Here is a 21,823-nt window from a genome sequence, read left to right on the forward strand (position 1 = left end):
GCTTACTCCTAACTTAACCCATCTTAACTAATTACCCAAACTTAACCCATCTTAACCTAACTAAATCTAACCTACCCCAACTTAACCCATCTTAACCTAACTAAACCTAACCTACCCTAACTTAACCCTCTTAACCTAACTTAAACCAAGCTTACCCTAACTTAACCCATCTTAACCTAACTGGAACCTAACCTACTCTAACTTAACCCATCTTAACCTAACTAAACCTAACCTACCCTAACTTAAACCATCTTAAACTAACTTAGCCTAAGCTTACCCTAACTTAACCCATCTTAACCTAACTAAACCTAAACTACCCTAACTTAACCCATCTTAACCTAGCTTAACCGAAGCTTACCCTAACTTAATTCATCTTAACATAACTTAACCTAAGCTTACCCTAAGTTAACCCATCTTAACCTAACTAAACCTAACCTACCCTGACTTAACCCATCTTAACCTAATTTAAACTAAGCTTACCCAAACTTAACCCATCTTAACCTAACTAAATCTAACCTACCCTAACTTAACCCATCTTAACCTAACTGAACCTAACCTACCCTAACTTAACCCATCTTAACCTAACTTAACCTAACCTACCCTAACTTAAACCATCTTAAACTAACTTAACCTAAGCTTACCCTAACTTAACCCATCTTAACCTAACTAAACCTAAACTACCCTAACTTAACCCATCTTAACCAAACTTAACCTAAGCTTACCCTAACTTAACCCATCTTAACCTAACTAAACCTAACCTACCCTAACTTAACCCATCTTAACCTTACTTAACCTAAGCTTACCCTAACTTAGCCCATCTTAACCTAACTTAACCTAAGCTTACCCTAACTTAACCCATCTTAATCTGACTAAACCTAACCAACCCTAACTTAATCCATCTTAACCTAACTAAACCTAACCTACCCTAACTTAACCCATCTTAACCTAACTTAACCTAAGCTTACCCTAACTTAACCCATCTAAACCTAACTTAACCTAACCTACCCTAACCTAGCAAACGGTCCTGTTGTATAGTTTCCACAAGTGATCGCAGGCACCTTCGTGCCCAGTGAAAGTTTGAACGCTCGTGCCTGGCTAGCGTACAGCGAATGAGGGTGCGCCAAGTCCGTAGACTTGCATCATTTTCCATCGTAAATAAAATTGTTAATTAATGCCTTCCTAAAGAAACCATCGACATGGGACCAGGTTTGTTCCACTCTATGAATTTTTTGCGATTTTTCCACCAAGTTTGATGAAAAACGATTGTGCCGTTTCGGCTGCCTAGAACAGACACACACACAGACAGACAAACAGACAGACAGACAGACAGACACACGGCTAGTCCTATAGTATATATAAGATAAGCAAGGATATTGGTAGTACAGTAGTGCCTCTCATGACTGCGTTAGAAGTCCTGGGATCGATCCCCGATGTCACAGGCTGAAAATGTTCTGGTCATGTGCAAGTCGATCAAAAAATCATTCAAAGTTTGAGGCATCTTGAGATATACCCCCCAGAATAAAAGATTAGGTTGGGTTAGGTTGGGTTGGGTTAGGTTGGGTTAGGTTAGGTTAGGTTAGGTTCGGTTAGGTTTTGATCGAACTACGCCTGCCAAGAACATTTTCAATACTGTAGTATACTCGTACAGCCTCGGCACGTAAGAAGGGTGTTATCAGGTGTGACCCGCAGTATCAAACATGGCAGGTTTTCTCCAGATATGGCAGGTTTTCTCCAGATCTGGCAGGTTTTCTCCACATATGGCAGGTTTTCTCCACATATGGCAGGTTTTCTCCAACTACGGTTTCCTCCTGTACTACCACTGGACCATGACCATAAAGATCATAACAAAGTAACAAAAAACAGACTAGCCGCCTTAATGGCTAGGAAGCTGATAAGTGATGATATGATAAACAACTTCAAGGGTTAAGCGTGAACACCAGCCGCCAGTGAGTGCTCATGCTGGCGTTGTGTGCATGTGGTAACTGTGTGTGTGAGGTTACTCGTAGTTTAAGAATCCATTTTTTTTTGTCTCGTCAGGTTACAACAGCGTGATAAGAAAATGACATCCCTAAAGCCAGGGATTACTTCAATCCCAGTACCTTGAGGCGGTTTATCCTAGTTTGAAGAGAACGTACACTCAGCGGGTCGGTCATGTCACAAACAATTACGGTCACTAGTAACGTCTACATTACATTCAAGTATGTTTAGATATGTAATATATATTTCCTGGTTGTTGTGTTTCTGACATGTGAATTACTAAAGTCAAACTGAATATAGAATCGTGATATAAAGTAGATCTGAACATAATTTTGTACTTACCACTGCCACAGGCGGCTGGAAGACTGGACCTCGTTGCCAAAAACAAGTTCCCATTTGTTTTTTCATTTCCTCCGCAATCTATCCATCCTGGGGCTTTTATTTTCTTTGTAGGAAAACATCTGGCGAGGAAAGACAACAACTGATGACTAAAATAACACACAATAACAAAACTACCTGTCTACAACACATGACAGTAAGTATAAATGAACAGTAATTCTTCTAGGGATCGTCACAAAACGCCTGAGCCTACCACACCGCCTAGTAACAAGTTATGGACGCAGTCAAGGGCGTATGTGTTTATAGTATGAGATTCAACTAAGCGTTTTGTTTACTTCGTGTCTATCGGGAGAGGACGAGTGGCTGTTGGCTCCTTGGTGTTACTTAATTATTGATGAAAACCTCTTCACTCCAGGGACGCCACTTTTAATATGAAGATTTTATTTACCACATAGGGGATCCCGTACACAAGGGGTTAGTGTATTATTGCGCTTCAATAACTAATGTATTGCTGCGTTTCAACAACTAAGGGGGAGAGGCACACTGGGCACTTTCCTCCCAACATGTTGCCCAACAACCAGCAGGATTTCGGCTGTTGCTAGAAATGGCCAACGGTTTGGCGGCGAGCATTGCTGGCTGGGTTAATGCTCAAACGAGCTTCATATTAAGGCGACGGTGCAGTGGACACTTTCCTCCCAACATGTTGGGCAAACACCGTTTGCGTCACACTGGGACGTTTTGTTGGCGAGTTTGCCCACCGCAACGAAAACAGTAAAGCATCTAGACGAGGTTCGCCATGGATCCCGTTACTACAGTTGAGGCCTTGCAGGATTGTGCTATAGTTCTTCAATTGCTGAAGGAAGTGAGGCGTCTGCAAAGGCTAAAGAAAAGACAATGGGTGTGTCGTGAAGTTTCTTTAAAGGTGGAGGCGGCTGCCTGGTCAATGACCCTGAATAATAATTTTATAAAAGTAAAGAAGTTTTAAAATGAAGAATATTTAGAAACATGTCACCATTTTATGTGTGATATTTTAAATTATTATTGTTTCGTGATTTACCGAGTACTTTGAAAGAACCAAGTAGTTTGTTACTGATTACACTTCAGAACCGAGTAAACCGAGTACTAATTGATTACTTTTTTGTACCCAGCTTGTTTGTGTTATAATTAGCTTGTTTTGCATGTTGTGTGCATCACAGACCTACATTCTGATGTATATTTTGATGAATACAGTCTCATGTTATCAAAACAGTTTTAAAATAAATGCGAATTCCATTTGTTGGGCTCTGAAGAGGACTGCTGAATACTGTACTTCATACAATTTTAAAATCATGAAGTAAATGGCATAGGTGAAGTTCACAGTAACAGCTGATAGAAAGCTTTTGTGAGGTTTAATTCTTTGGTTTAGAGCTCACAAGATAATTATTTGGCTCAACAATGATGAATATATTAAATTCTTTGTGAGTAATCAATGGCCTATAATTATTTATGTTGGAAAACAATGCATCTTTTTTTAGACTATTTGTTCAAGATATAAAAGGATTACCAAAGCTACAGTAAATAACTTGCTGTCCTGTTGGCATAAGGGGATCCTTTAAAGGATAAAAACTACACAGGAAAATGGGTTTCCAAATTATTATTGCTTTATAAATGGAAAAAAAAGTCATGTGGATCATAAACAAAGTGAAAAGTGTGCCGCCGCTTTTAGTGTAGGTGTATAAAACTGCAATACAGATGTGATAACTTTGTCAATTATTCACCTCTACAAACATGTTATCTCTTTAGATAACGACATAATATTCCACGAGAAGAAATTATTGGGTACGAAGTTATAAGAAATGAATGATGCAGAATAATTTAATCCCACGACCTGACCGCCACTAGTTGGGTGACCATTACAGTAGTAGACGTTATTGAATATTTTACTTACACTGAAGTTTGTAACACTCTAAAGTGTGTAGTGTCAACGATAAGTTGCAGTCATGTGTTGTCCTCACTGAGAATAACACACTCGGCTGTATACGGGTGTTTAGGGATCCTCGTGTAATTCTAGGAAAGTATGAGATAAGGTGCTGAGTGATTGTGGTACTGCAGTAATACTTCATAATTCCCAAGATTAAGGTCATAAGATATTGTGTCATATCAGCTGTCCTATTGTCTGTTATATTACCTGCACAGTTTACGTGAAAGCAAGTTTATATAAGACCGTAACGTTATATAATATTTACTTTTTTCATATATTTCACTAGCTTAGATACCTCACTGTGGAGACACTATATAACTTTTAATGACAAAATCACGCAGGGAAAAGGGAAACAACGGAGCACCTTAGCTTTCGTCTTTATTCAAGACATCGTCAGTTGCCTCTGAAGATGTCTTGAATAAAAACGAAAGCTAAGGTGCTTCATTGTTTCCCTTTTTCCTTTGTGATTTTGTCAAGATTTATCTTATCCACGTTTTCATTGTGGACCTACATGAAATATATAAAGTTGTCCCAGTTGTCAATGAATGGGACTGATATTGACTTGCAATATCTGTCAAGACAGCCATTGACAACCATTCATTGCCAACTCTCCTTTTATGCATATGCATATGATAGGAATCCCTCCCTTCACCCTAATACGATAGATAGCCGTCTTGAACTCGTACACCGGCCAATATCATTACCTCCTCCACTGAGGCAGATAATGAGTTTGTTCCCATTACCTGACAAGATATTGTCCATCCTGTCAACTATATCCCCCACCCCAGCTCCTGGCAAACAAACTCTCATCTTCTTTTAATTTTGAACGCAAAATGCTCTATCCAGGTACCGTACCTGAGAATCACCAACAATTAAGGTTTTCGTACCTTCCTTTTCTGCCCTGTCCCTGACTATGTCAACGTCTATCAAAGGATTAAAAGAGTTATTACACTTAACTGTTGCCGTTTTCTTGGTGTCTTTTCTCACCACCAGTTTGGTCGTTCCTCTCCTCATAACCCGCCATTCGCCTGTGTCTTCGTCAGATACGGACTTTCCTTGTCTCGTGTCTTCCTCCTTCATCCTCGCAATCACTTCCTTTAATTTCAAGTTTTTGTCCTTGACCTTCACTAACTCACCACTAACTCGGCTCTCAGAAAGGCACAACCCTGCTCACAACTAGCACTCGCCCTTACTGACAGTTAATCCCCCGGAGTTAAATCGGCCGTTGACTTTCCTCTAGTAATGTCACCTTTCCCTCGTAACATCCGGAAACTCTTCCTCACAACGTCCCATTGTTGAGATAAAGAGAAAAACACAAACTGTTAATACTAGATAAGATGAGATTAAGTTCCGGCCAAGGTGGTGGAGTAGCCCACTAGCTGCTCAGTACTTGTGTAATCATCATCAATCTTATCACTGTTTTAATAAACAAAGATGAAGAAGTGATAACAATAAGACTCACAAACTCTACTTAAACAATAATAGATCACAAGTTACTAAAAAGTGTTGCTTAAGGGAGTTTTATAAGTGACTGGTGTGTTAATACATAAGATGCTTGAAGAGATATTACTTATATGGTTCACATGGATCAACCAATCAGAATACCATCCTAAGGGTTGGCGACCACAGTCTCCACTCTAAACGTTCCCGGGCTGTTTTTACCAATACTCTAAGGTTTTGTATCTCTCTGGGGACCCAGTTTTTAATGCCATTCACCCATCCCAGTCTCTACCTTCCCCTGGCCCTCCTGCTCTTAACTTTGCCCATTAATATTTCTGTTATCCCCTCATCCCTAATTATATGACCAAAATATCTCATTTTTATTTTTCTGTACATTTCAATTATTTCTCTTGAAGTTTTTGCTGATCTTTGTACTTCTTCATTTGTTTTCCTGTCAGTGTAACTTATTCTTAACATTCACCTATAATACTACATTTCAAAGGCATCTAACCTCTTCCTGGTGTCTGCTGAAGGTGTCCATGCTTCTGACCCATACAGTAGTCCTTGCCATATAAAACCTTTCAACAGCCTTTTTCTCAAATTAAAGTTAATATCCCTTTTCATTCGGTCTTTTACATTATTAATGGCTGGTTTTGCTTGTCCTATTCTTGTTCAATTCAATATTTCAATTTCAATATTTATTCCTTGATAGAGGGAGCGGGATCCTAGTGCTGTCATTAGGTACCCCTGTACAATAACACTAGCAGCATCTGGCAAGTGGCACAAGTATATATAAATATTATAAAGGGGCTTACTAAAGCCTAAGGAAGGAAGGAAGGATATTTTTTCAACACATCAACACATCAATATTATTTACATAATATCTGGCCAGTATGGGGATGATCATCGTGTCTCCGTCAGGGGGTCGTGGAGTGGTGGTCCAGCAGGCGTCACGGAAGCGTTGTGTGTGTGGACATTTTAGGAGGTAGTGGACAAGGGTGTGGCTGTCGGGTATTCTGCATAATGCACAAGAGCGTTGCTCAGGGGATGCGGGAATACCAATCTCCCAAGCAAAGTCATACCCAATGATGATACGGGCAGCAATCACGTCCCTTTTCCGCGACCCTTTCCCATAGACATACGAGAGGTAAGGAAGTTTACGGAGGACCCTACCTGGGAACCAGTGGGCGATCCTGTAGAGGTGGTATTTGCAGAGAATAACAGGGTTCACGTCGGATTTCGGGAGCGGTCCACCGAGGGCAATCACTTCAGGTTGAAAATTCAGCCAGGGAAAAGGAGACGAACCAACAGCAGGGGTGACAACAATATCAGGCAGGAGGTCGTGTTCCTGAAGGGCTCGGATGAGTGACCCTCGCCACTGTCTTCTAGATGGAGGTCGGCCTCGGACAGCAGGAGTCAAGTTGGCTTGGACATAGTTGCCCCGAGGATCCCGTAGAATGGAAACGGTAATTTTTAGGTAAAACTCCTGGACACGATCCTGTAAGGGGGAAAGACCAAGTTCGGTATATAGAGAAGTAGAGCGTGTCCACTGACGAGCCCCAAGGATGATACGAGCAGCTTTCCTCTGGATAACTTCGAGACGGTTGACAGCAGTCCAACTAATGTTGACGAGGGCAGGGGCGGCGTAGTCGACACAGGAACGGACAAAGGACTTGTACATGGTGAAAAGTACAGGGATGGTGGCACCAAGGGAACCCCTGCACATGGTAGAGAGGGGAGCGAGACGCCGAAAGCATATGTCTCGAAGATAGCGGACTTCAGGGATCTGACATCGTGTGCGAGTTACATACACACCCAGGTATTTTGTCTCATTAACCCAGTCCAAGGGCGTTCCTGATAAGAGAAGGGGTGGAGGTACAACACGACCGTGTCACATGGCTTTTGTTTTCGCAGTTGAAAGAAGGAAACCAAGTGAATCACACTCTCTGGAGACCAGATCAAGGGCTTCCTGCATGCTGAGGTAGTCAGGGGCTTGGAGGAGGACATCGTCGGCATATCCTGAGTGGACAACTTCTGTCGGCCACGGGAGAGATGCAATGGAGTGCATGAGAGTGTTAAACAAGGTGGGACTCAGGACTCCACCTTGAGGGGTGCCGAGGTTCATTTCTTGAACAGGAGACATAGAGCCTTCAACGCGAACCCGGGCCTGACGTCCAGTGAGGTAAGAGGCGATCCATTGTAGAAGTCTCCCTTTAACCCCTAACCGCGCAAGTTCAGCTAAAATGAGGGCAGGCTGAGCCGTATCAAAGGCTCCCTTGATATCAAGGAAGACGGAGACGCGGGCAGTCTGATTGCAGTAAAAGGAAGCAATGGAGTGTGCTGTGCCGCGATGTTGTATGAAACCATTGAGGGAGTTGTGGAAGCCGCCTATGGTGTGAAGAAGGCAATGCTGGAGTATCCTCTCCATCATCTTGCAAACACAGGAGGTAAGACTAATGGGTCGATATTTCCCAGGATCTCCCGGCTTAGGGATGGGGATAATAGTGGCATTTTTCCAGTTAGACGGGAGAACCCCATGTTCATAAAACATATTGTAGAGGGCGAACAAGGGGCCGTTAGGAATATTAGTACAGGCGTTGAGGACGGAGTAGGCTATCTGATCACCCCCAGGTGTAAAGGCCTGGGACTTAGGGATAGAAATCCCTAACCAGACTAATCAGGTTCTTAATTAAGGAAAGTCAAGGACCATGGTTTTCTGAGGAATAACAAACAAACGTTTGAGATTGACATCTCTTTACTATAAAAAATATAACACAAAACTCTGACACCACTCAACAAACATCAAATAACAATTACGGGAGTCAAACAATTAATGGAGTCAAACAATTAATGGAAGCAGACAATTAATGGAAGCAGACAATTAAAGGGAGCAAACAATTAATGGGAGTCAGCAATTAATAGAATCAAACAATTAATGGGAGTCAACAACTGATAGAATCAAACAATGAACAAATATTTCCTACGGCAGTGGCCCTGGGGGAAGGTTCTGGAACACGGTGATGCACACTCAGGGTAGGGAAGCATCCATTCAACTCCACACTCGAGCGACGTCTTGAAATGGCAAGAGAACACAGGGGCACAGACGGAATGAGATGAATTGGCAGTCGTGATATGAGGTAGTGGTAGATGACGGGAGAATTGACAGTCGATAGGTGAAGGTCTGGGAACACAGCCCACGAATCCAGGACCTATGATGAGATCACAGCCAGAATTTGACGGACAGCCGGGTAGCTAGATAGTGACTGTATGGCGGCTGGGTTGAATCTGCAGGTGACCCAGATAGTCGCTGCCGTTCTCACCTCTGTCCAACCGCCCAAGTGTCGTCTGCACCAGCAAACGAGCGAGTTAGCAGCGATAACCAGCAGGAAGATCGTTTCCGCCCTTACACCAGGAGAGGTGTCTTTTCTAGAGTGACGAGCACTGGTAAGCTCGAACGATGTGATGGGATGATCAGTGAGGGCAGGGGAGGTAAGAGCAGCACGAACAACAGGCTCAGACGCATAGATGCGGCCCTGCACTGCCTCCTGCATCGGATCTGGAAGTGCCTCAGGGTAGGAAGCTCATGCCCAGTCCTCCATTAAAGAGCAGGTAAGGGAGGCGGGGTCAGAGTGGGGAGGAGGCCTCCCTCGAGTACTCTGTATAGCATTAATCCGATTCCAGACATAGGAGGGTGACGACTGGAATGATAGAGACCCAGTGAAGGATAGCCAGTCTGCCTCACGATTCCGACGATGCTCCTGAGTTGCAAAGGACCACCAGTTTTTGAAATCTTCCGAGTCCTCTGGAGAGCGAGACCTCCGTATGGCAGAGTGGAGATCACGGGTTACCTGCTGGAGATGTCTCATGGCAGGGATACGATACCAGTAGTGGGTGGCACTTCTGGGGTGACGGGGAGGGCGTGGAGGGGCAGCGCGATTGACAGAGTCATACATGGCATCAACAAAATCAGCGCTGTAGGAGTCAAGGGACTGAGGGACAACATAGGAATCCGCCCAGGTAGAAAGGTATCGGGTAAAGGAAGGAACGGCATCGTGTGTGAGACGAAGGCGAGGGGATCGATAAGGAGCTGATGTAGGGGCAGAGAAGGAGAGCCTGAGATGGGTAGTAACGGCAAGATGGTCACTATACAAAGCAGGCTCGGTGCAGACGGTAGGATGAAAGGGGGTATGACCGTTCAATAGTAAGCCAACATCAAGGAAACTATGGGGGAGGCGAGTAGGATCGTCAGGACAAAGAAAGCGAACATCATCATCCCCATTAAGAAACTGTGAGAGATGTGATCCGTTGAGGGTACATGGAGTGGGATGATTCGGAGTAAGAGTGGGATGGCGGGCATTAAAGACGCCAGTGGGAACCCCATCATGGAGGTCATAAAGAACCTGGGGGTCCAGAGAATCACTCTTAAAATGAACATTGACAACACTAAGGGTCCGGTCACCAAGAGTAAGGGAGACAGAAAGTAGTTCAGACAGGGGTCCAAGTGAGTCAGAAGGGAGATGAACAGATGGAATGGTGTTACGCACAAGAGTGAGGAGGCCACGAGCCTGCCCACGGTACCGAGGCAGGGTGTAAACAGTATAGCCAGAGAGGCGGAGTGGAGTAACATTGTCTGTGATGGTTTCCTGAAGCAGAGCAACATCTACTTAATGGGAGAGCACAAACTGGGCGAGGTCTTTCCGGCGAGGTCTAAGTCCCTGGATGTTCCATTGTAAGAAGAGGAGGGAACGGCCTCCGGTATGAGATGAGTCGGTGGGGATAGACAGGGCTCCGGAGGAGGTACCAAATTCTGTTGAGGATATTGGAGAGGGAGAAGGAAGGAGAGCAGGTCACCAGGGCTTGCAAAGTGCGCCCCTGTTGGGTCAGGGTGTCCAGAATGAGTTGTTGTTGTTGCCACTGCAATGTCGCAATTGTCTCCACAAATGAGTTGAGTTGGGCAGAGAGAAGGTTGATTTGCTTGGAGTGGTGATCCAGACGGAGAGTGATTGTTTCCATAGAACCAACTTGGTGTACCTGTGCAAGAGCTGGAGGTGGCGGAGAGGATTGGCGAGGGCCCGACTGGGCAGGTGGTAGTGATGGTGACAGAGAGGGACAGTGAGGGCTAAGGTGAGCAAGAGGTGTGTATAGATATGTGAACACGCCCGACGCCAAGACTCTGTTACCATTCATTGTACCATTTATTCACATGTCTGTATTACTACATATCATTATACCATGTCTGATATCTATGCCTATGTTCACTCACTAGGCCCCGATATACTATGTCTGTACCGCGCTAGTCGAGTAACTAGAGGACCTCAGTTATTGTCCTAGTGATGTCTAGCAACTCTCCTTGCCCAGCTAGACAACATCCCTCAGATCAGCCTCGCCTGCCCAATGCATCCGCCTGGGTCCCTGTCTCGGCTCCTGTATCGCTCTAAGCATCGCTTTCAAGTCTGTACACTTATTGAATACTATACTCACTGCTCGTAAGCCTGGAGTCAAGAACCTGTCTAGGATTGCATCCACTACATGCAGTTGGAGTAGCTCCAACACGACAGTTCAAGTCGTGCCGTGGCCTAGTCCGCTTCCTGCCTTCCTCGCTCTCGCCCAGAAGATATAGCTCCACAGTGCCCCTGACGAAAGTGCCAGACTCAGGAAAGCCCTGCGAAGTGTGCAGTGCCTTCATGTCTGTTTGCTATGTCTCTCGTGCTCCCACAGGTAGCGTGAACGCCCCCAGCCTGTTCCTCCCAAGACAGCACCTCTGCATACACCCCCCGCCCGCACAGGCCCGGGCAAGCCACTGACTGCCTCCCACACTGAGCCACCACCTCAGCCCGGTCTGGCGCCTGAGGATACACCGCTGCCAGCCGCCTCCCCACTTCAATAAATATTACAGTCAGTACTTTTACTTGCCTGCCAGTTCTTGGCTATTCTTAAAAGTATTTGTCAAAACATAGCACTTTCACCTTATTCTCCCTTGTCTTTCTCCCATCGCAACCACACTGCTAACGTAGATGTCTGACCACTTAATGCTTGTCGGGAAATTTAGATGAGGATTATGAGGTAGACGTAAGCCTCACAGCATCTCCCCACCCCCTCCTCACGCCTCACACGCTGGGCGCCAAATTCAAAGGATGGGTCGGTGATATGCCGCCAAGGTCTACTTCCTTGGCTAAAGTTTCCCAAGAGAAGTAGCGCTCCAAAGACGCCAAGAGGAATCAGCTATCGCTCCAACTTCAACAACAAATACTGCTGATAACCACAACCTGGGACTAGTGGAATTGCTGGCAATGAGGACGTGACTTCACCAGCCACAACCAATTCGCCAGCTTTCAGCCTCTTCATCTATCCTTCAGACAACACCCCTCACATCGCCACCTATCCCCTTGGGTATGCCTCTGTGCTCAACCACCTGTTCCAGTCTTCAACTGCTGACCTCCGTGCTTCCCAATCGCTAAGCCGTCTCTGAGCACAAATCTCTGCACAGCAAGTCTTCAGTTACCAGCCCCCACCCTTCAATCCGATGCAACATAAATAAGTATACCGTCACGGCGACGTCGTTTCAAGACTTTTGCTGTCATGTCTGGACTCAACCGAATAGCCCCTCAGAAACAACTCATCCACTAGATCGTGGTACCTCCGATGTTCAACGCCTCCTAGAGCACGCTAGCCATTCCCTGACTTCCATGCCAGACAGAGGTCTTAGACGCCTTGTAGAGAGTCATTTCCGGCCTCCGCAGAATAATGAAGCCTTATGTCAGGAACTGCTACATTCTGCAAACAAGCCCTCCTGGGGAATCATTCTCAGACCCTTTATGCACGACTTAAGGACCTAGCAGCTGAGGGACCTATGTACAGGTGATCCTGTAACCCAGTTTTCATCCAGCTTCAAGAGCGATCTTTTGTTGATGGGTGTGCACGGACGAGACCTGCTTTTCAGAAACCTCCTCACCCTCGACGCCGCTCTCCCTCACTGACTTCACACCATTGCAGGCCCGGGGAGGCCACAGAGAGGCTGCTCTACATACACTTCATCGCCATCTCGTTCCACGCTGCTCCACCTACAAGAGGAATCAACGCCAGAGGCAGACGGCGCCTTCCACAGCCCCCGTCACGGCCAACACCGCTTTCTCCTGTCTGAAGCGTCAGCCAGCACGTCCAGGAAAAGCCTCTGCGCTGATAGTACATGCTCTAAACTGTGGGTTTCAAGGCCACTGGCCCCGACACCTCGATGTCCCGCCAACAAGTTGTCTCTCATGCAACGTTGCAATAAGCAAGCGACTGCCAAGTGCTGCGGGTCCACCAAGAAGCCTCCATCCCCAGGCGTCAAAATGTCTCTTCACCGCCTCCCGAGAACAACAAAGGGCTGCTCACGCCAGGACGCATGCCTCGAGTGAGAAGTCCCCAAGCTCCGCCATCACCAGATGTCCCACGGCACCAACTTTTCCAACCCTCCTGATGATTGGGCTCTCGACATCGGCGCTGACATCAATGCAGGATTAATCCAACACACTGGACGCCTCGCGATCCGCAGGAGTAGCCTGTCACCCACAGCCAGGAACGACGTGCTCACAGCGGATGGAACTCGATGCTCCAGCGGTGCTTCATAAGTAACATTACAGTCGTCCCCAGTCTTTGCTCTGCCACAGCCCTGTCGCCCACCAGGGCATCCAAACCTCTTGTCAGTGGCCATTGTCAGGACTTCTGGGCCATCGTCTCATCCGCCGCCCCCAAAGTGCTCATTCCCCAAGCCAGAGCCACACTCAACAGGTGCAGAGATACCTGTTTCAGCCATGACCACACCTTGCTGCCGCCGGGAGTTTTTTTTTTGCTGCTCAGCGACGTCTCGCTCTAAGTCCGACCTCCAGAAGACGCCGCCTCAAGAAGATGAGCAGGCCCCGGGATGAGAATCCACTTTCTGCCTGGCGCGGGACGCCTTTCGCCATCCACACCCAGGCCTATCCCTGCCATAATGGGACACAGAAGGCGGAGCTCTTCCTGTGCAGCAGGGATCATCGTAGACACGCGGTGAGGAGCCTCCAGTGGTGCCACCCTATGGTTCGGCACCTGCTTAGAAAGTCCGATCACAGTGGACCTCACCTATCTCAACCGAGGGTCTCTGGCCCGCCATCCATCGCCAGTCACTATTCAAGCAAAGTCCGGCAGCGTCACCCTGCTCGGGTAAAAGTTTTGCACACGGTGGATGCACTACATGGGTGTCACCGACCTGGCGGAAGAAGATCGCCACCTCAATTAAGAGCCATCACGCGCCCTTCACGGCTGCTTCCAACACTGCCGCGACCCATGGGCTGCGGCAACGGGGGATGCGCATTGCTCGTGGGGATAAGGGCCCGCAGGGTGTCACCAACTGGCACGACATTATCTCGTTTTCGACGATGATCTTCGCCCATTTTGAAATCGAAAGTTCATTCGATGCTCGGCTAAAGATGTCGCGCCCATGGCATCACCTCGAACAAAGATAATTTCAGGTCGCCGCTCCAAGTTAACTACTATGCTACAAATATCTCGCCAGAGGATCTCAGCTGATGAGGGAGAAGGTCAGGCCATCAGGGACTTCCCCTACTCCAGCGCGAACCTGACTTGTCTTCGCTCATTTGCGGCCTGGTAAATCAGCTACGATCTCTCCCCAAAATCGCCACACATCAGCCCAACCTCTACCTCATGAGCCCCAAGCGCTCCTTCCTCTGGACCTGACCACGCACCTAGCATTCAGGAATGCAAGGAAGGCGCGTTGTCACCACCAGCCTGGCACCTTCGACCCGCCCTACTAGTGGTCCTCCAGACCGACGCCTCCTGTCTATAATGCCTCGATACCTTCAAGACCACGGCCAGGGTAGACTGCTTAGTTCAGTGGCTCAGGTTTTGACGGTCATCGAGCACTGTGATACGCCACCATCGAACTAGAGATGCTGGCAGTCGCCTGGGCTATGGTCAAGTGCCGCCTTACCTGTTCGGCCTAAGACACCTCATGGCGGACCACATTCCGCCTATACCATCCTCAATCACTTCGCCATTGACGCCATCGAAAATCCTCGTCCCCAACGCCCAAAGAGAAGGACCGCCTTACTTTCTTGTTGTTGTGTATGCTACTGAAGCTTTCAGCACGCTCTCAGACGCCCTCCTGAGGTTCCCTGTTGTTTTCCCAATAATCTGAAGATGAAGTCGACTAAAATAACGGCCGCTGCTCGCTTCGCCTCTTAGGTGACACACACAGCCACTCCTCTTAAGCTGACAAGACTTACTCCACGACGCCCTCCATCGAAGATTTATAGGACTTTCCCAGGAAGGCATCGCCGGGCCGCCAAGGTCTCGTGAGACATGCTCAACTCTCGACACTCACGCTCTCGTTGGGATTCCCCACCAACCGCTACGACATTCACGCCTCCGCCCTCCCCTTCTGGAAGCTAAGGGATAGCCTCTATGCGGACGGAGAGCTGGTGTTGTACGGCCCCAGGATCGTCGTTCCCGCTGCCCTCCGCCGGCGCACCTTATCCCGCCTCCATGACAGCCACCGCGGCGTTGAAGCCACCAGGCGCAGAGCCCGTCAGACCGTCTTCTGGCCTGGTATTGACGCCGATATTAAGAGCACGGTTGAGGCCTGTGAGCCTTGCCAGCAACTCCAGCCCAGCCAGCAACAAGAGCCGTACCTGTGCAATGACCTCCCAAAGCGGCCCTTTGAGTCCGTGTCCGCCGACTTCTTTAATGTGGCCGGAAAGTCTTTCCTGGTGGTCGCCGACAGGCTCTCTGGATGGCCCGTGGTAGTTCCCTGCGGTCGGGACACCACCTCTTCCAGGGTCATCCGGATGTTCTGTCGCTTCTTCCGGGAAGTCGGAGTGCCTCTCCGCCTCCGAACCGACGGTGGGCCCCCGTTCAATAGCCACGAGTTCAAGAGCTTCGCCGAACGCTGGGGCGTCCACCACATCGTCACCTCCCCTCATTACCCGCAGGCGAATGGCCACGCCGAGGCAGCGGTAAAGTCCGTAAAATACCTCATCCTCAAGACAGCACCAACGGGGAACCTGGACTGCGAGGAGTTCGACAGGGGCCTGCTAGAACTCCGTAACACCCCTACCCCTGCCGGACGCTCTCCTGCCCAGGTGTTGTATGGCCGCCCCCTTCGTACTCGTGTGCCTGCCCACCCCCAGTCCTTCTTAGATGAATGGCAGATCAAGGCGGACGAGTGTGACCGCAGTGAGGCTGCCCGGATGGCCCAAGTGACAAGCCACTATGACGCCCACGCCCGCCCCCTTCCCAGGTTGACCGTCGGCCAGCAAGTACGAATCCAGGACCCGACGTCACACCGCTGGGACAAGGTCGGGGTCGTCATGGGCCGTGGCGAGTCTCGTTCGTACCAAGTCCGCCTCCCCAGTGGTCGTGTGTGGTGGCGAAACAGACGCCACCTCCGCCCAGTGCCATCCTCTAGTGACGAACCTTCCTCCCCGTCCCCTGTGTCCCCTTGCCCAGACCAGGAACGAAGGTCGTCAGTTGATCCTCCCATTGTCCCTCGCCGCTCCCCCCGACTCATGGAAAAAGAGTCCGTAGACCGCTCGAGATTGCACTACGAGCGTAAAGGGGGAGGGAGGTGTATAGATATGTGAACACGCCCGACGCCAAGACTCTGTTACCATTCATTGTACCATTTATTCACATGTCTGTATTACTACATATCATTATACCATGTCTGATATCTATGCCTATGTTCACTCACTAGGCCCCGATATACTATGTCTGTACCGCGCTAGTCGAGTAACTAGAGGACCTCAGTTATTGTCCTAGTGATATCTAGCAACTCTCCTTGCCCAGCTAGACAACATCCCTCAGATCAGCCTCGGCCTACCTACGGTCCGGGGTCCCTTGTGCCCGCTCCTGTATCGGTCGGCTATCACGCCAAGTCTTGTACACTTATTGAATATACCTACTGCTCGTGCTCTGGAGTTTCAAGAACCTTGTCTAGGATTGCATCCACTACAAGGTGGTGGTGCTGGTGCTGGTGAGAGAGAGCAGGGGTCCGGGTGGGCAGGAGGTGGTGGTGACTGTGTGGCAGGGCCAGCAACGACCTTGTTCCAAGAACGGTAGGGAGAGGGAGGGAGGGGAGAAAGGATGGGTGGTATGGGTTGTAAAGGCCTGGCCTTTGGGATAAAATCCCTTGCCAGCCTAATCAGGATCTTATATAAAGGAAAGTCAAGAACCATGGGTTTCCAAGGGGTAACAAACAACCGTTAGAGATTGACATCTCTTTACTACGAAAATAATCACAATAATTTAACTCTGACACCACTCACACAAATATTAAATAAACAGCACTGGAGTCAAACAATTACTTAAAACAAAACAACAAAGAACAGGTATTTCCTACAGCTGACGATGAATCTTTCTCCTAACCAGCACGGTGGAATGTTCTGGTAACGCGGTGATACGCTCTCAGGGGGAAGGTCCAGGGCAGCTTCCTCACTTGGCGCCGGTGTTGGTGGGCGATGTCTTGCCACACAGGAGAGACGCCAGGGCATGAATGGTGGATAGGGCATGGAGGAAGTGGCGATCATGTGGCAGCCGCGGCAGTAGCTGGAGTAGGTGACCGGAGTTGACAGCCGAATAGTGAAGGACTGGGGAATCAGCCCACGAGCCCCAGGAACCTCAAATGAGTACACAACCAGATTTGGAATCGATTAGCGGGGTGAAGTACAGCTGTGGTGACGGCTGGATCGTGTCTGGCGTGCGACGAGGCGGCAGCGACCTTCTCACCTCCGTCTCTCCCCACTAGTGGGGCCGCGAACAAGCAAACGGGCGGCGGACAACCATCCCGTTCGTTACAGCCCTTACAGGGGTGATAGGAGGGATGGTAGGGGAGAGGAGATCACTGGGAAATCCTTGGTGGATGGAAGAGGTGGTGGTGGATAAGAGTGAGGTTTAGTTGACAGGGGCTTTGTCAGAGACGAGGGCGGTGGAACAAGGTAAGTTTTCCCTGGGCGAGTGCCAGGACGCTGTGGGCAGTTGGCATTTCAGGTGTAGTGACTGCCATGGCAGTTGACACACCGTGGAACAATTGGGATTTTGTTCTGAATTTTCGATTTGCATTCCACTGTGTCGTGAGGATCTGCACAGAAACTGCAGGCGACCATCCTCGTGCACTCCCAGGTGCGGTGTTTCCACGATTGGCAACGACCACAGATTTTCAGGGTTCCTATAAATCAGTCGAGAGTACAGTTGTGAATAGGTCCTACACTCACCTTCGGGGGGAGGGGGCCCACCCACCAGCCGAAGAGTTCGTTGGATGAACGTTTGGAGACCGGGTTGAGGCGGCACTCCATTTCGAGTAGTTGTGGGAGAAGAGGGCGAAGATCGTCGATAGGAATCTCCCAGGGTACGAAGCGAGCCATTACCTTGGTACGATGAGTTTCTGGGGTGATGGTGGTGAACATCAAGAGGAAAGCCTACTTGAGTGAGCAGGTAGGTCTCGTCCATTTGTGTGGTGACTATTATGGCTGTAGGACCTCGGCGGAGGCGAAGTGTTGAGTCCTGAAGTGGAGAGCAGTGATGGAAGAACCAGGTCGTCCGTGTGCTCAGAGGCAAGTCCGGAGGAAAGGCGAGACGACGAAGGCGCGACGGGGCAGGGAGACAAAGGGAATCCCCTATGTCCATCGTCGGCGGAGGGTCGGTCATTGAGCCACATGTAAGCTCATTTGGGGACCCCGACGGCAGGAGTCCACCCTCTACAGCCCCAGACGGGGTGCGAGGGGGAGCCGTAGCCCCCTGCTGGAGACCCTGACTTCTGAGGTTTCTTCTTCTTAGATTTGTCTTCAAAATGAAAGTCGTCAGCATCACTGTCACCTACTGCCGCCGTCTCCAACGAAAGGGAGCGTTTAACGGCAGTATAGGGCACTGGATGGTAGGACCAGATGCTTTTATCTACAAAAATGACAAAGTCCAATACTTAAAAAAAATAGATGCCACTGTGGTGATAACTGGGTCTTACTATAGTTTTCTGCACAGACTGGGATTAGTAGACTCGCTGAATTCGTCAGAAATACGACTTTTAAGGAGCAATTTCTTTCAGCCTTTGATGACACCCACGGCACGCTTACGAGTTGCTATTCTTGTTTTGATTTCTTCTGTACATCTACCATCACAGCTAATGTTTCGTCTCAAATGCACAAAATTTACTTAAAGATAGATGGATAGATTTCATTATACTTGATGAGAAGAATAATTAATTCCCTTAGCAATGTGTTATTGTCTGTCTTTATGTATGTATGCATGTTTGCCTGTTTATCTGTCTGTCTGTCTGTCTGTCTGTCCGACGCTATGTTTATAAAAAAAAAATATTATTTATTTATTTTCAACTGGTTACTCAACATGTTTTAGCAATTCAATATTTCACTATCAAATCCTAATAATTCCTACTTATTATTTACCAACAGATAACAAGCGTTTAGTAATGTCGGCTCCAGCTATCTCAGCGCTAGTGGTTGGTACCCTTCTGACGGCTACCCAAGGTTATAGTGTTTCCAGAGTACTGCCACCAGCAGGAGCCCCCTCACCAATACCACCACAACTACTGCCACCAGCAGGAGCCCCTTCACCACTACCATCACCAACAGGAGCCCCTTCACCACTATCATCACCAACAGGAGCCCCTTCACCACTACCATCACCAACAGGAGCCCCTTCACCACTACCATCACCAACAGGAGCCCCTTCACCACTACCATCACCAACAGGAGCCCCTTCACCACTACCACCACAACTACTGCCACCACTACCACCACCAGCAGGAGCCCCTTCACCACTACCACCACAACGACTGCCACCACTACCACCAGCAGGAGCTCCTTCGCCACTACCACCACAACGACTGCCATCGCTACCACCACCACCACAACTACTGCCACCTCTACCACCAGCAGGAGCCCCGTCACCACAACTACTACTACTACTACCACTACTACCACCAGGAAGAAACATTGATACTAGTGGTTTAACAGGAAGAAACATTGATAATAGTGGTTTAACAGGAAGAAACATTGATACCAGTGGTTTAACAGGAAGAAACATTGATACCAGTGGTTTAACAGGAAGAAACATTGATACCAGTGGTTTAACAGAAAGAAACATTGATACCAGTGGTTTAACAGGAAGAAACAATGATACCAGTGGTTTAAGAGGAAGAAGCATTGATACCAGTGGTTTAAGAGGAAGAAGCATTGATACCAGTGGTTTAAGAGGAAGAAACATTGATACCAGTGGTTTAAGAGGAAGAAACAATGATACCAGTGGTTACACAGGAAGAAACATTGATACCAGTGGTTTAAGAAGAAGAAACAATGATACCAGTGGTTTAACAGAAAGAAACATTGATACCAGTGGTTTAAGAGGAAGAAACATTGATACCAGTGGTTTAAGAGGAAGAAACAATGATACCAGTGGTTTAACAGGAAGAAACATTGATACTAGTGGTTTAACTGGAAGAAACATTGATACCAGTGGTTTAAGAGGAAGAAGCATTGATACCAGAGGTTTAAGAGGAAGAAACAATGATACCAGTGGTATAAGAGGAAGAAACATTGATACCAGTGGTTTAACAGGAAGAAACATTGATACCAATGGTTTAACAGGAAGAAACATTGATACCAGTGGTTTAAGAGAAAGAAGCATTGATACCAGTGGTTTAAGAGGAAGAAGTATTGATACCAGTGGTTTAAGAGGAAGAAACAATGATACCAGTGGTTTAACAGGAAGAAACATTGATACTAGTGGTTTAACTGGAAGAAACATTGATACCAGTGGTTTAAGAGGAAGAAGCATTGATACCAGAGGTTTAAGAGGAAGAAACAATGATACCAGTGGTTTAAGAGGAAGAAACATTGATATCGGTGGTTTAACAGGAAGAAACATTGATACCAGTGGTTTAACAGGAAGAAACATTGATACCAGTGGTTTAAGAGGAAGAAGCATTGATACCAGTGGTTTAACAGGAAGAAACATTGATACCAGTGGTTTAAGAGGAAGAAGCATTGATAACAGTGGTTCAAGAGGAAGAAACATTGATACCAGTGGTTTAAGAGGAAGAAACATTGATACCAGTGGTTTAAGAGGAAGAAACATTGATACCAGTGGTTTAACAGGAAGAAACATTGATAACAGTGGTTTAACAGGAAGAAACATTGATAACAGTGGTTTAATAGGAAGAAACATTGAAACCAGTGGTTTAACAGGAAGAAACATTGATACCAGTGGTTTAACAGGAAGAAGCATTGATACCAGTGGTTTAATAGGAAGAAACATTGATACCAGTGGTTTAACAGGAAGAAACATTGATACCAGTGGTTTAATAGGAAGAAACATTGATACCAGTGGTTTAACAGGAAGAAGCATTGATACCAGTGGTTTAACAGGAAGAAACATTGATACCAGTGGTTTAAGAGGAAGAAACATTGATAACAGTGGTTTATCAGGAAGAAACATTGATAACAGTGGTTTAAGAGGAAGAAACATTGATAACATTGGTTTAAGAGGAAGAAGCATTGATACCAGTGGTTTAACAGGAAGAAACATTGATACCAGTGGTTTAAGAGGAAGAAACATTGATAACAGTGGTTTAACAGGAAAACATTGATACCAGTGGAGGAAGAAACATTGAAACAGTGGTTTAACAGGAAGAAGCATTGATACCAGTGGTTTAAGAGGAGAGGAAACATTGATACCAGTGGTTTAAGAGGAAGAAACATTGATACCAGTGGTTTAACAGGAAGAAGCATTGATACCAGTGGTTTAATAGGAAGAAACATTGATACCAGTGGTTTAATAGGAAGAAACATTGATACCAGTGGTTTAAGAGGAAGAAGCATTGATACCAGTGGTTTAACAGGAAGAAACATTGATACCAGTGGTTTAATAGGAAGAAACATTGATACCAGTGGTTTAAGAGGAAGAAGCATTGATACCAGTGGTTTAACAGGAAGAAACATTGATACCAGTGGTTTAACAGGAAGAAACATTGATACCAGTGGTTTAACAGGAAGAAGCATTGATACCAGTGGTTTAACAGGAAGAAACATTGATACCAGTGGTTTAACAGGAAGAAACATT

Source organism: Homarus americanus, unplaced genomic scaffold (assembly GCF_018991925.1).
Source record: "Homarus americanus isolate GMGI-L3 unplaced genomic scaffold, GMGI_Hamer_2.0 scaffold14388, whole genome shotgun sequence".
NCBI classification, from domain to species: Eukaryota; Metazoa; Arthropoda; class Malacostraca; order Decapoda; family Nephropidae; genus Homarus; species Homarus americanus.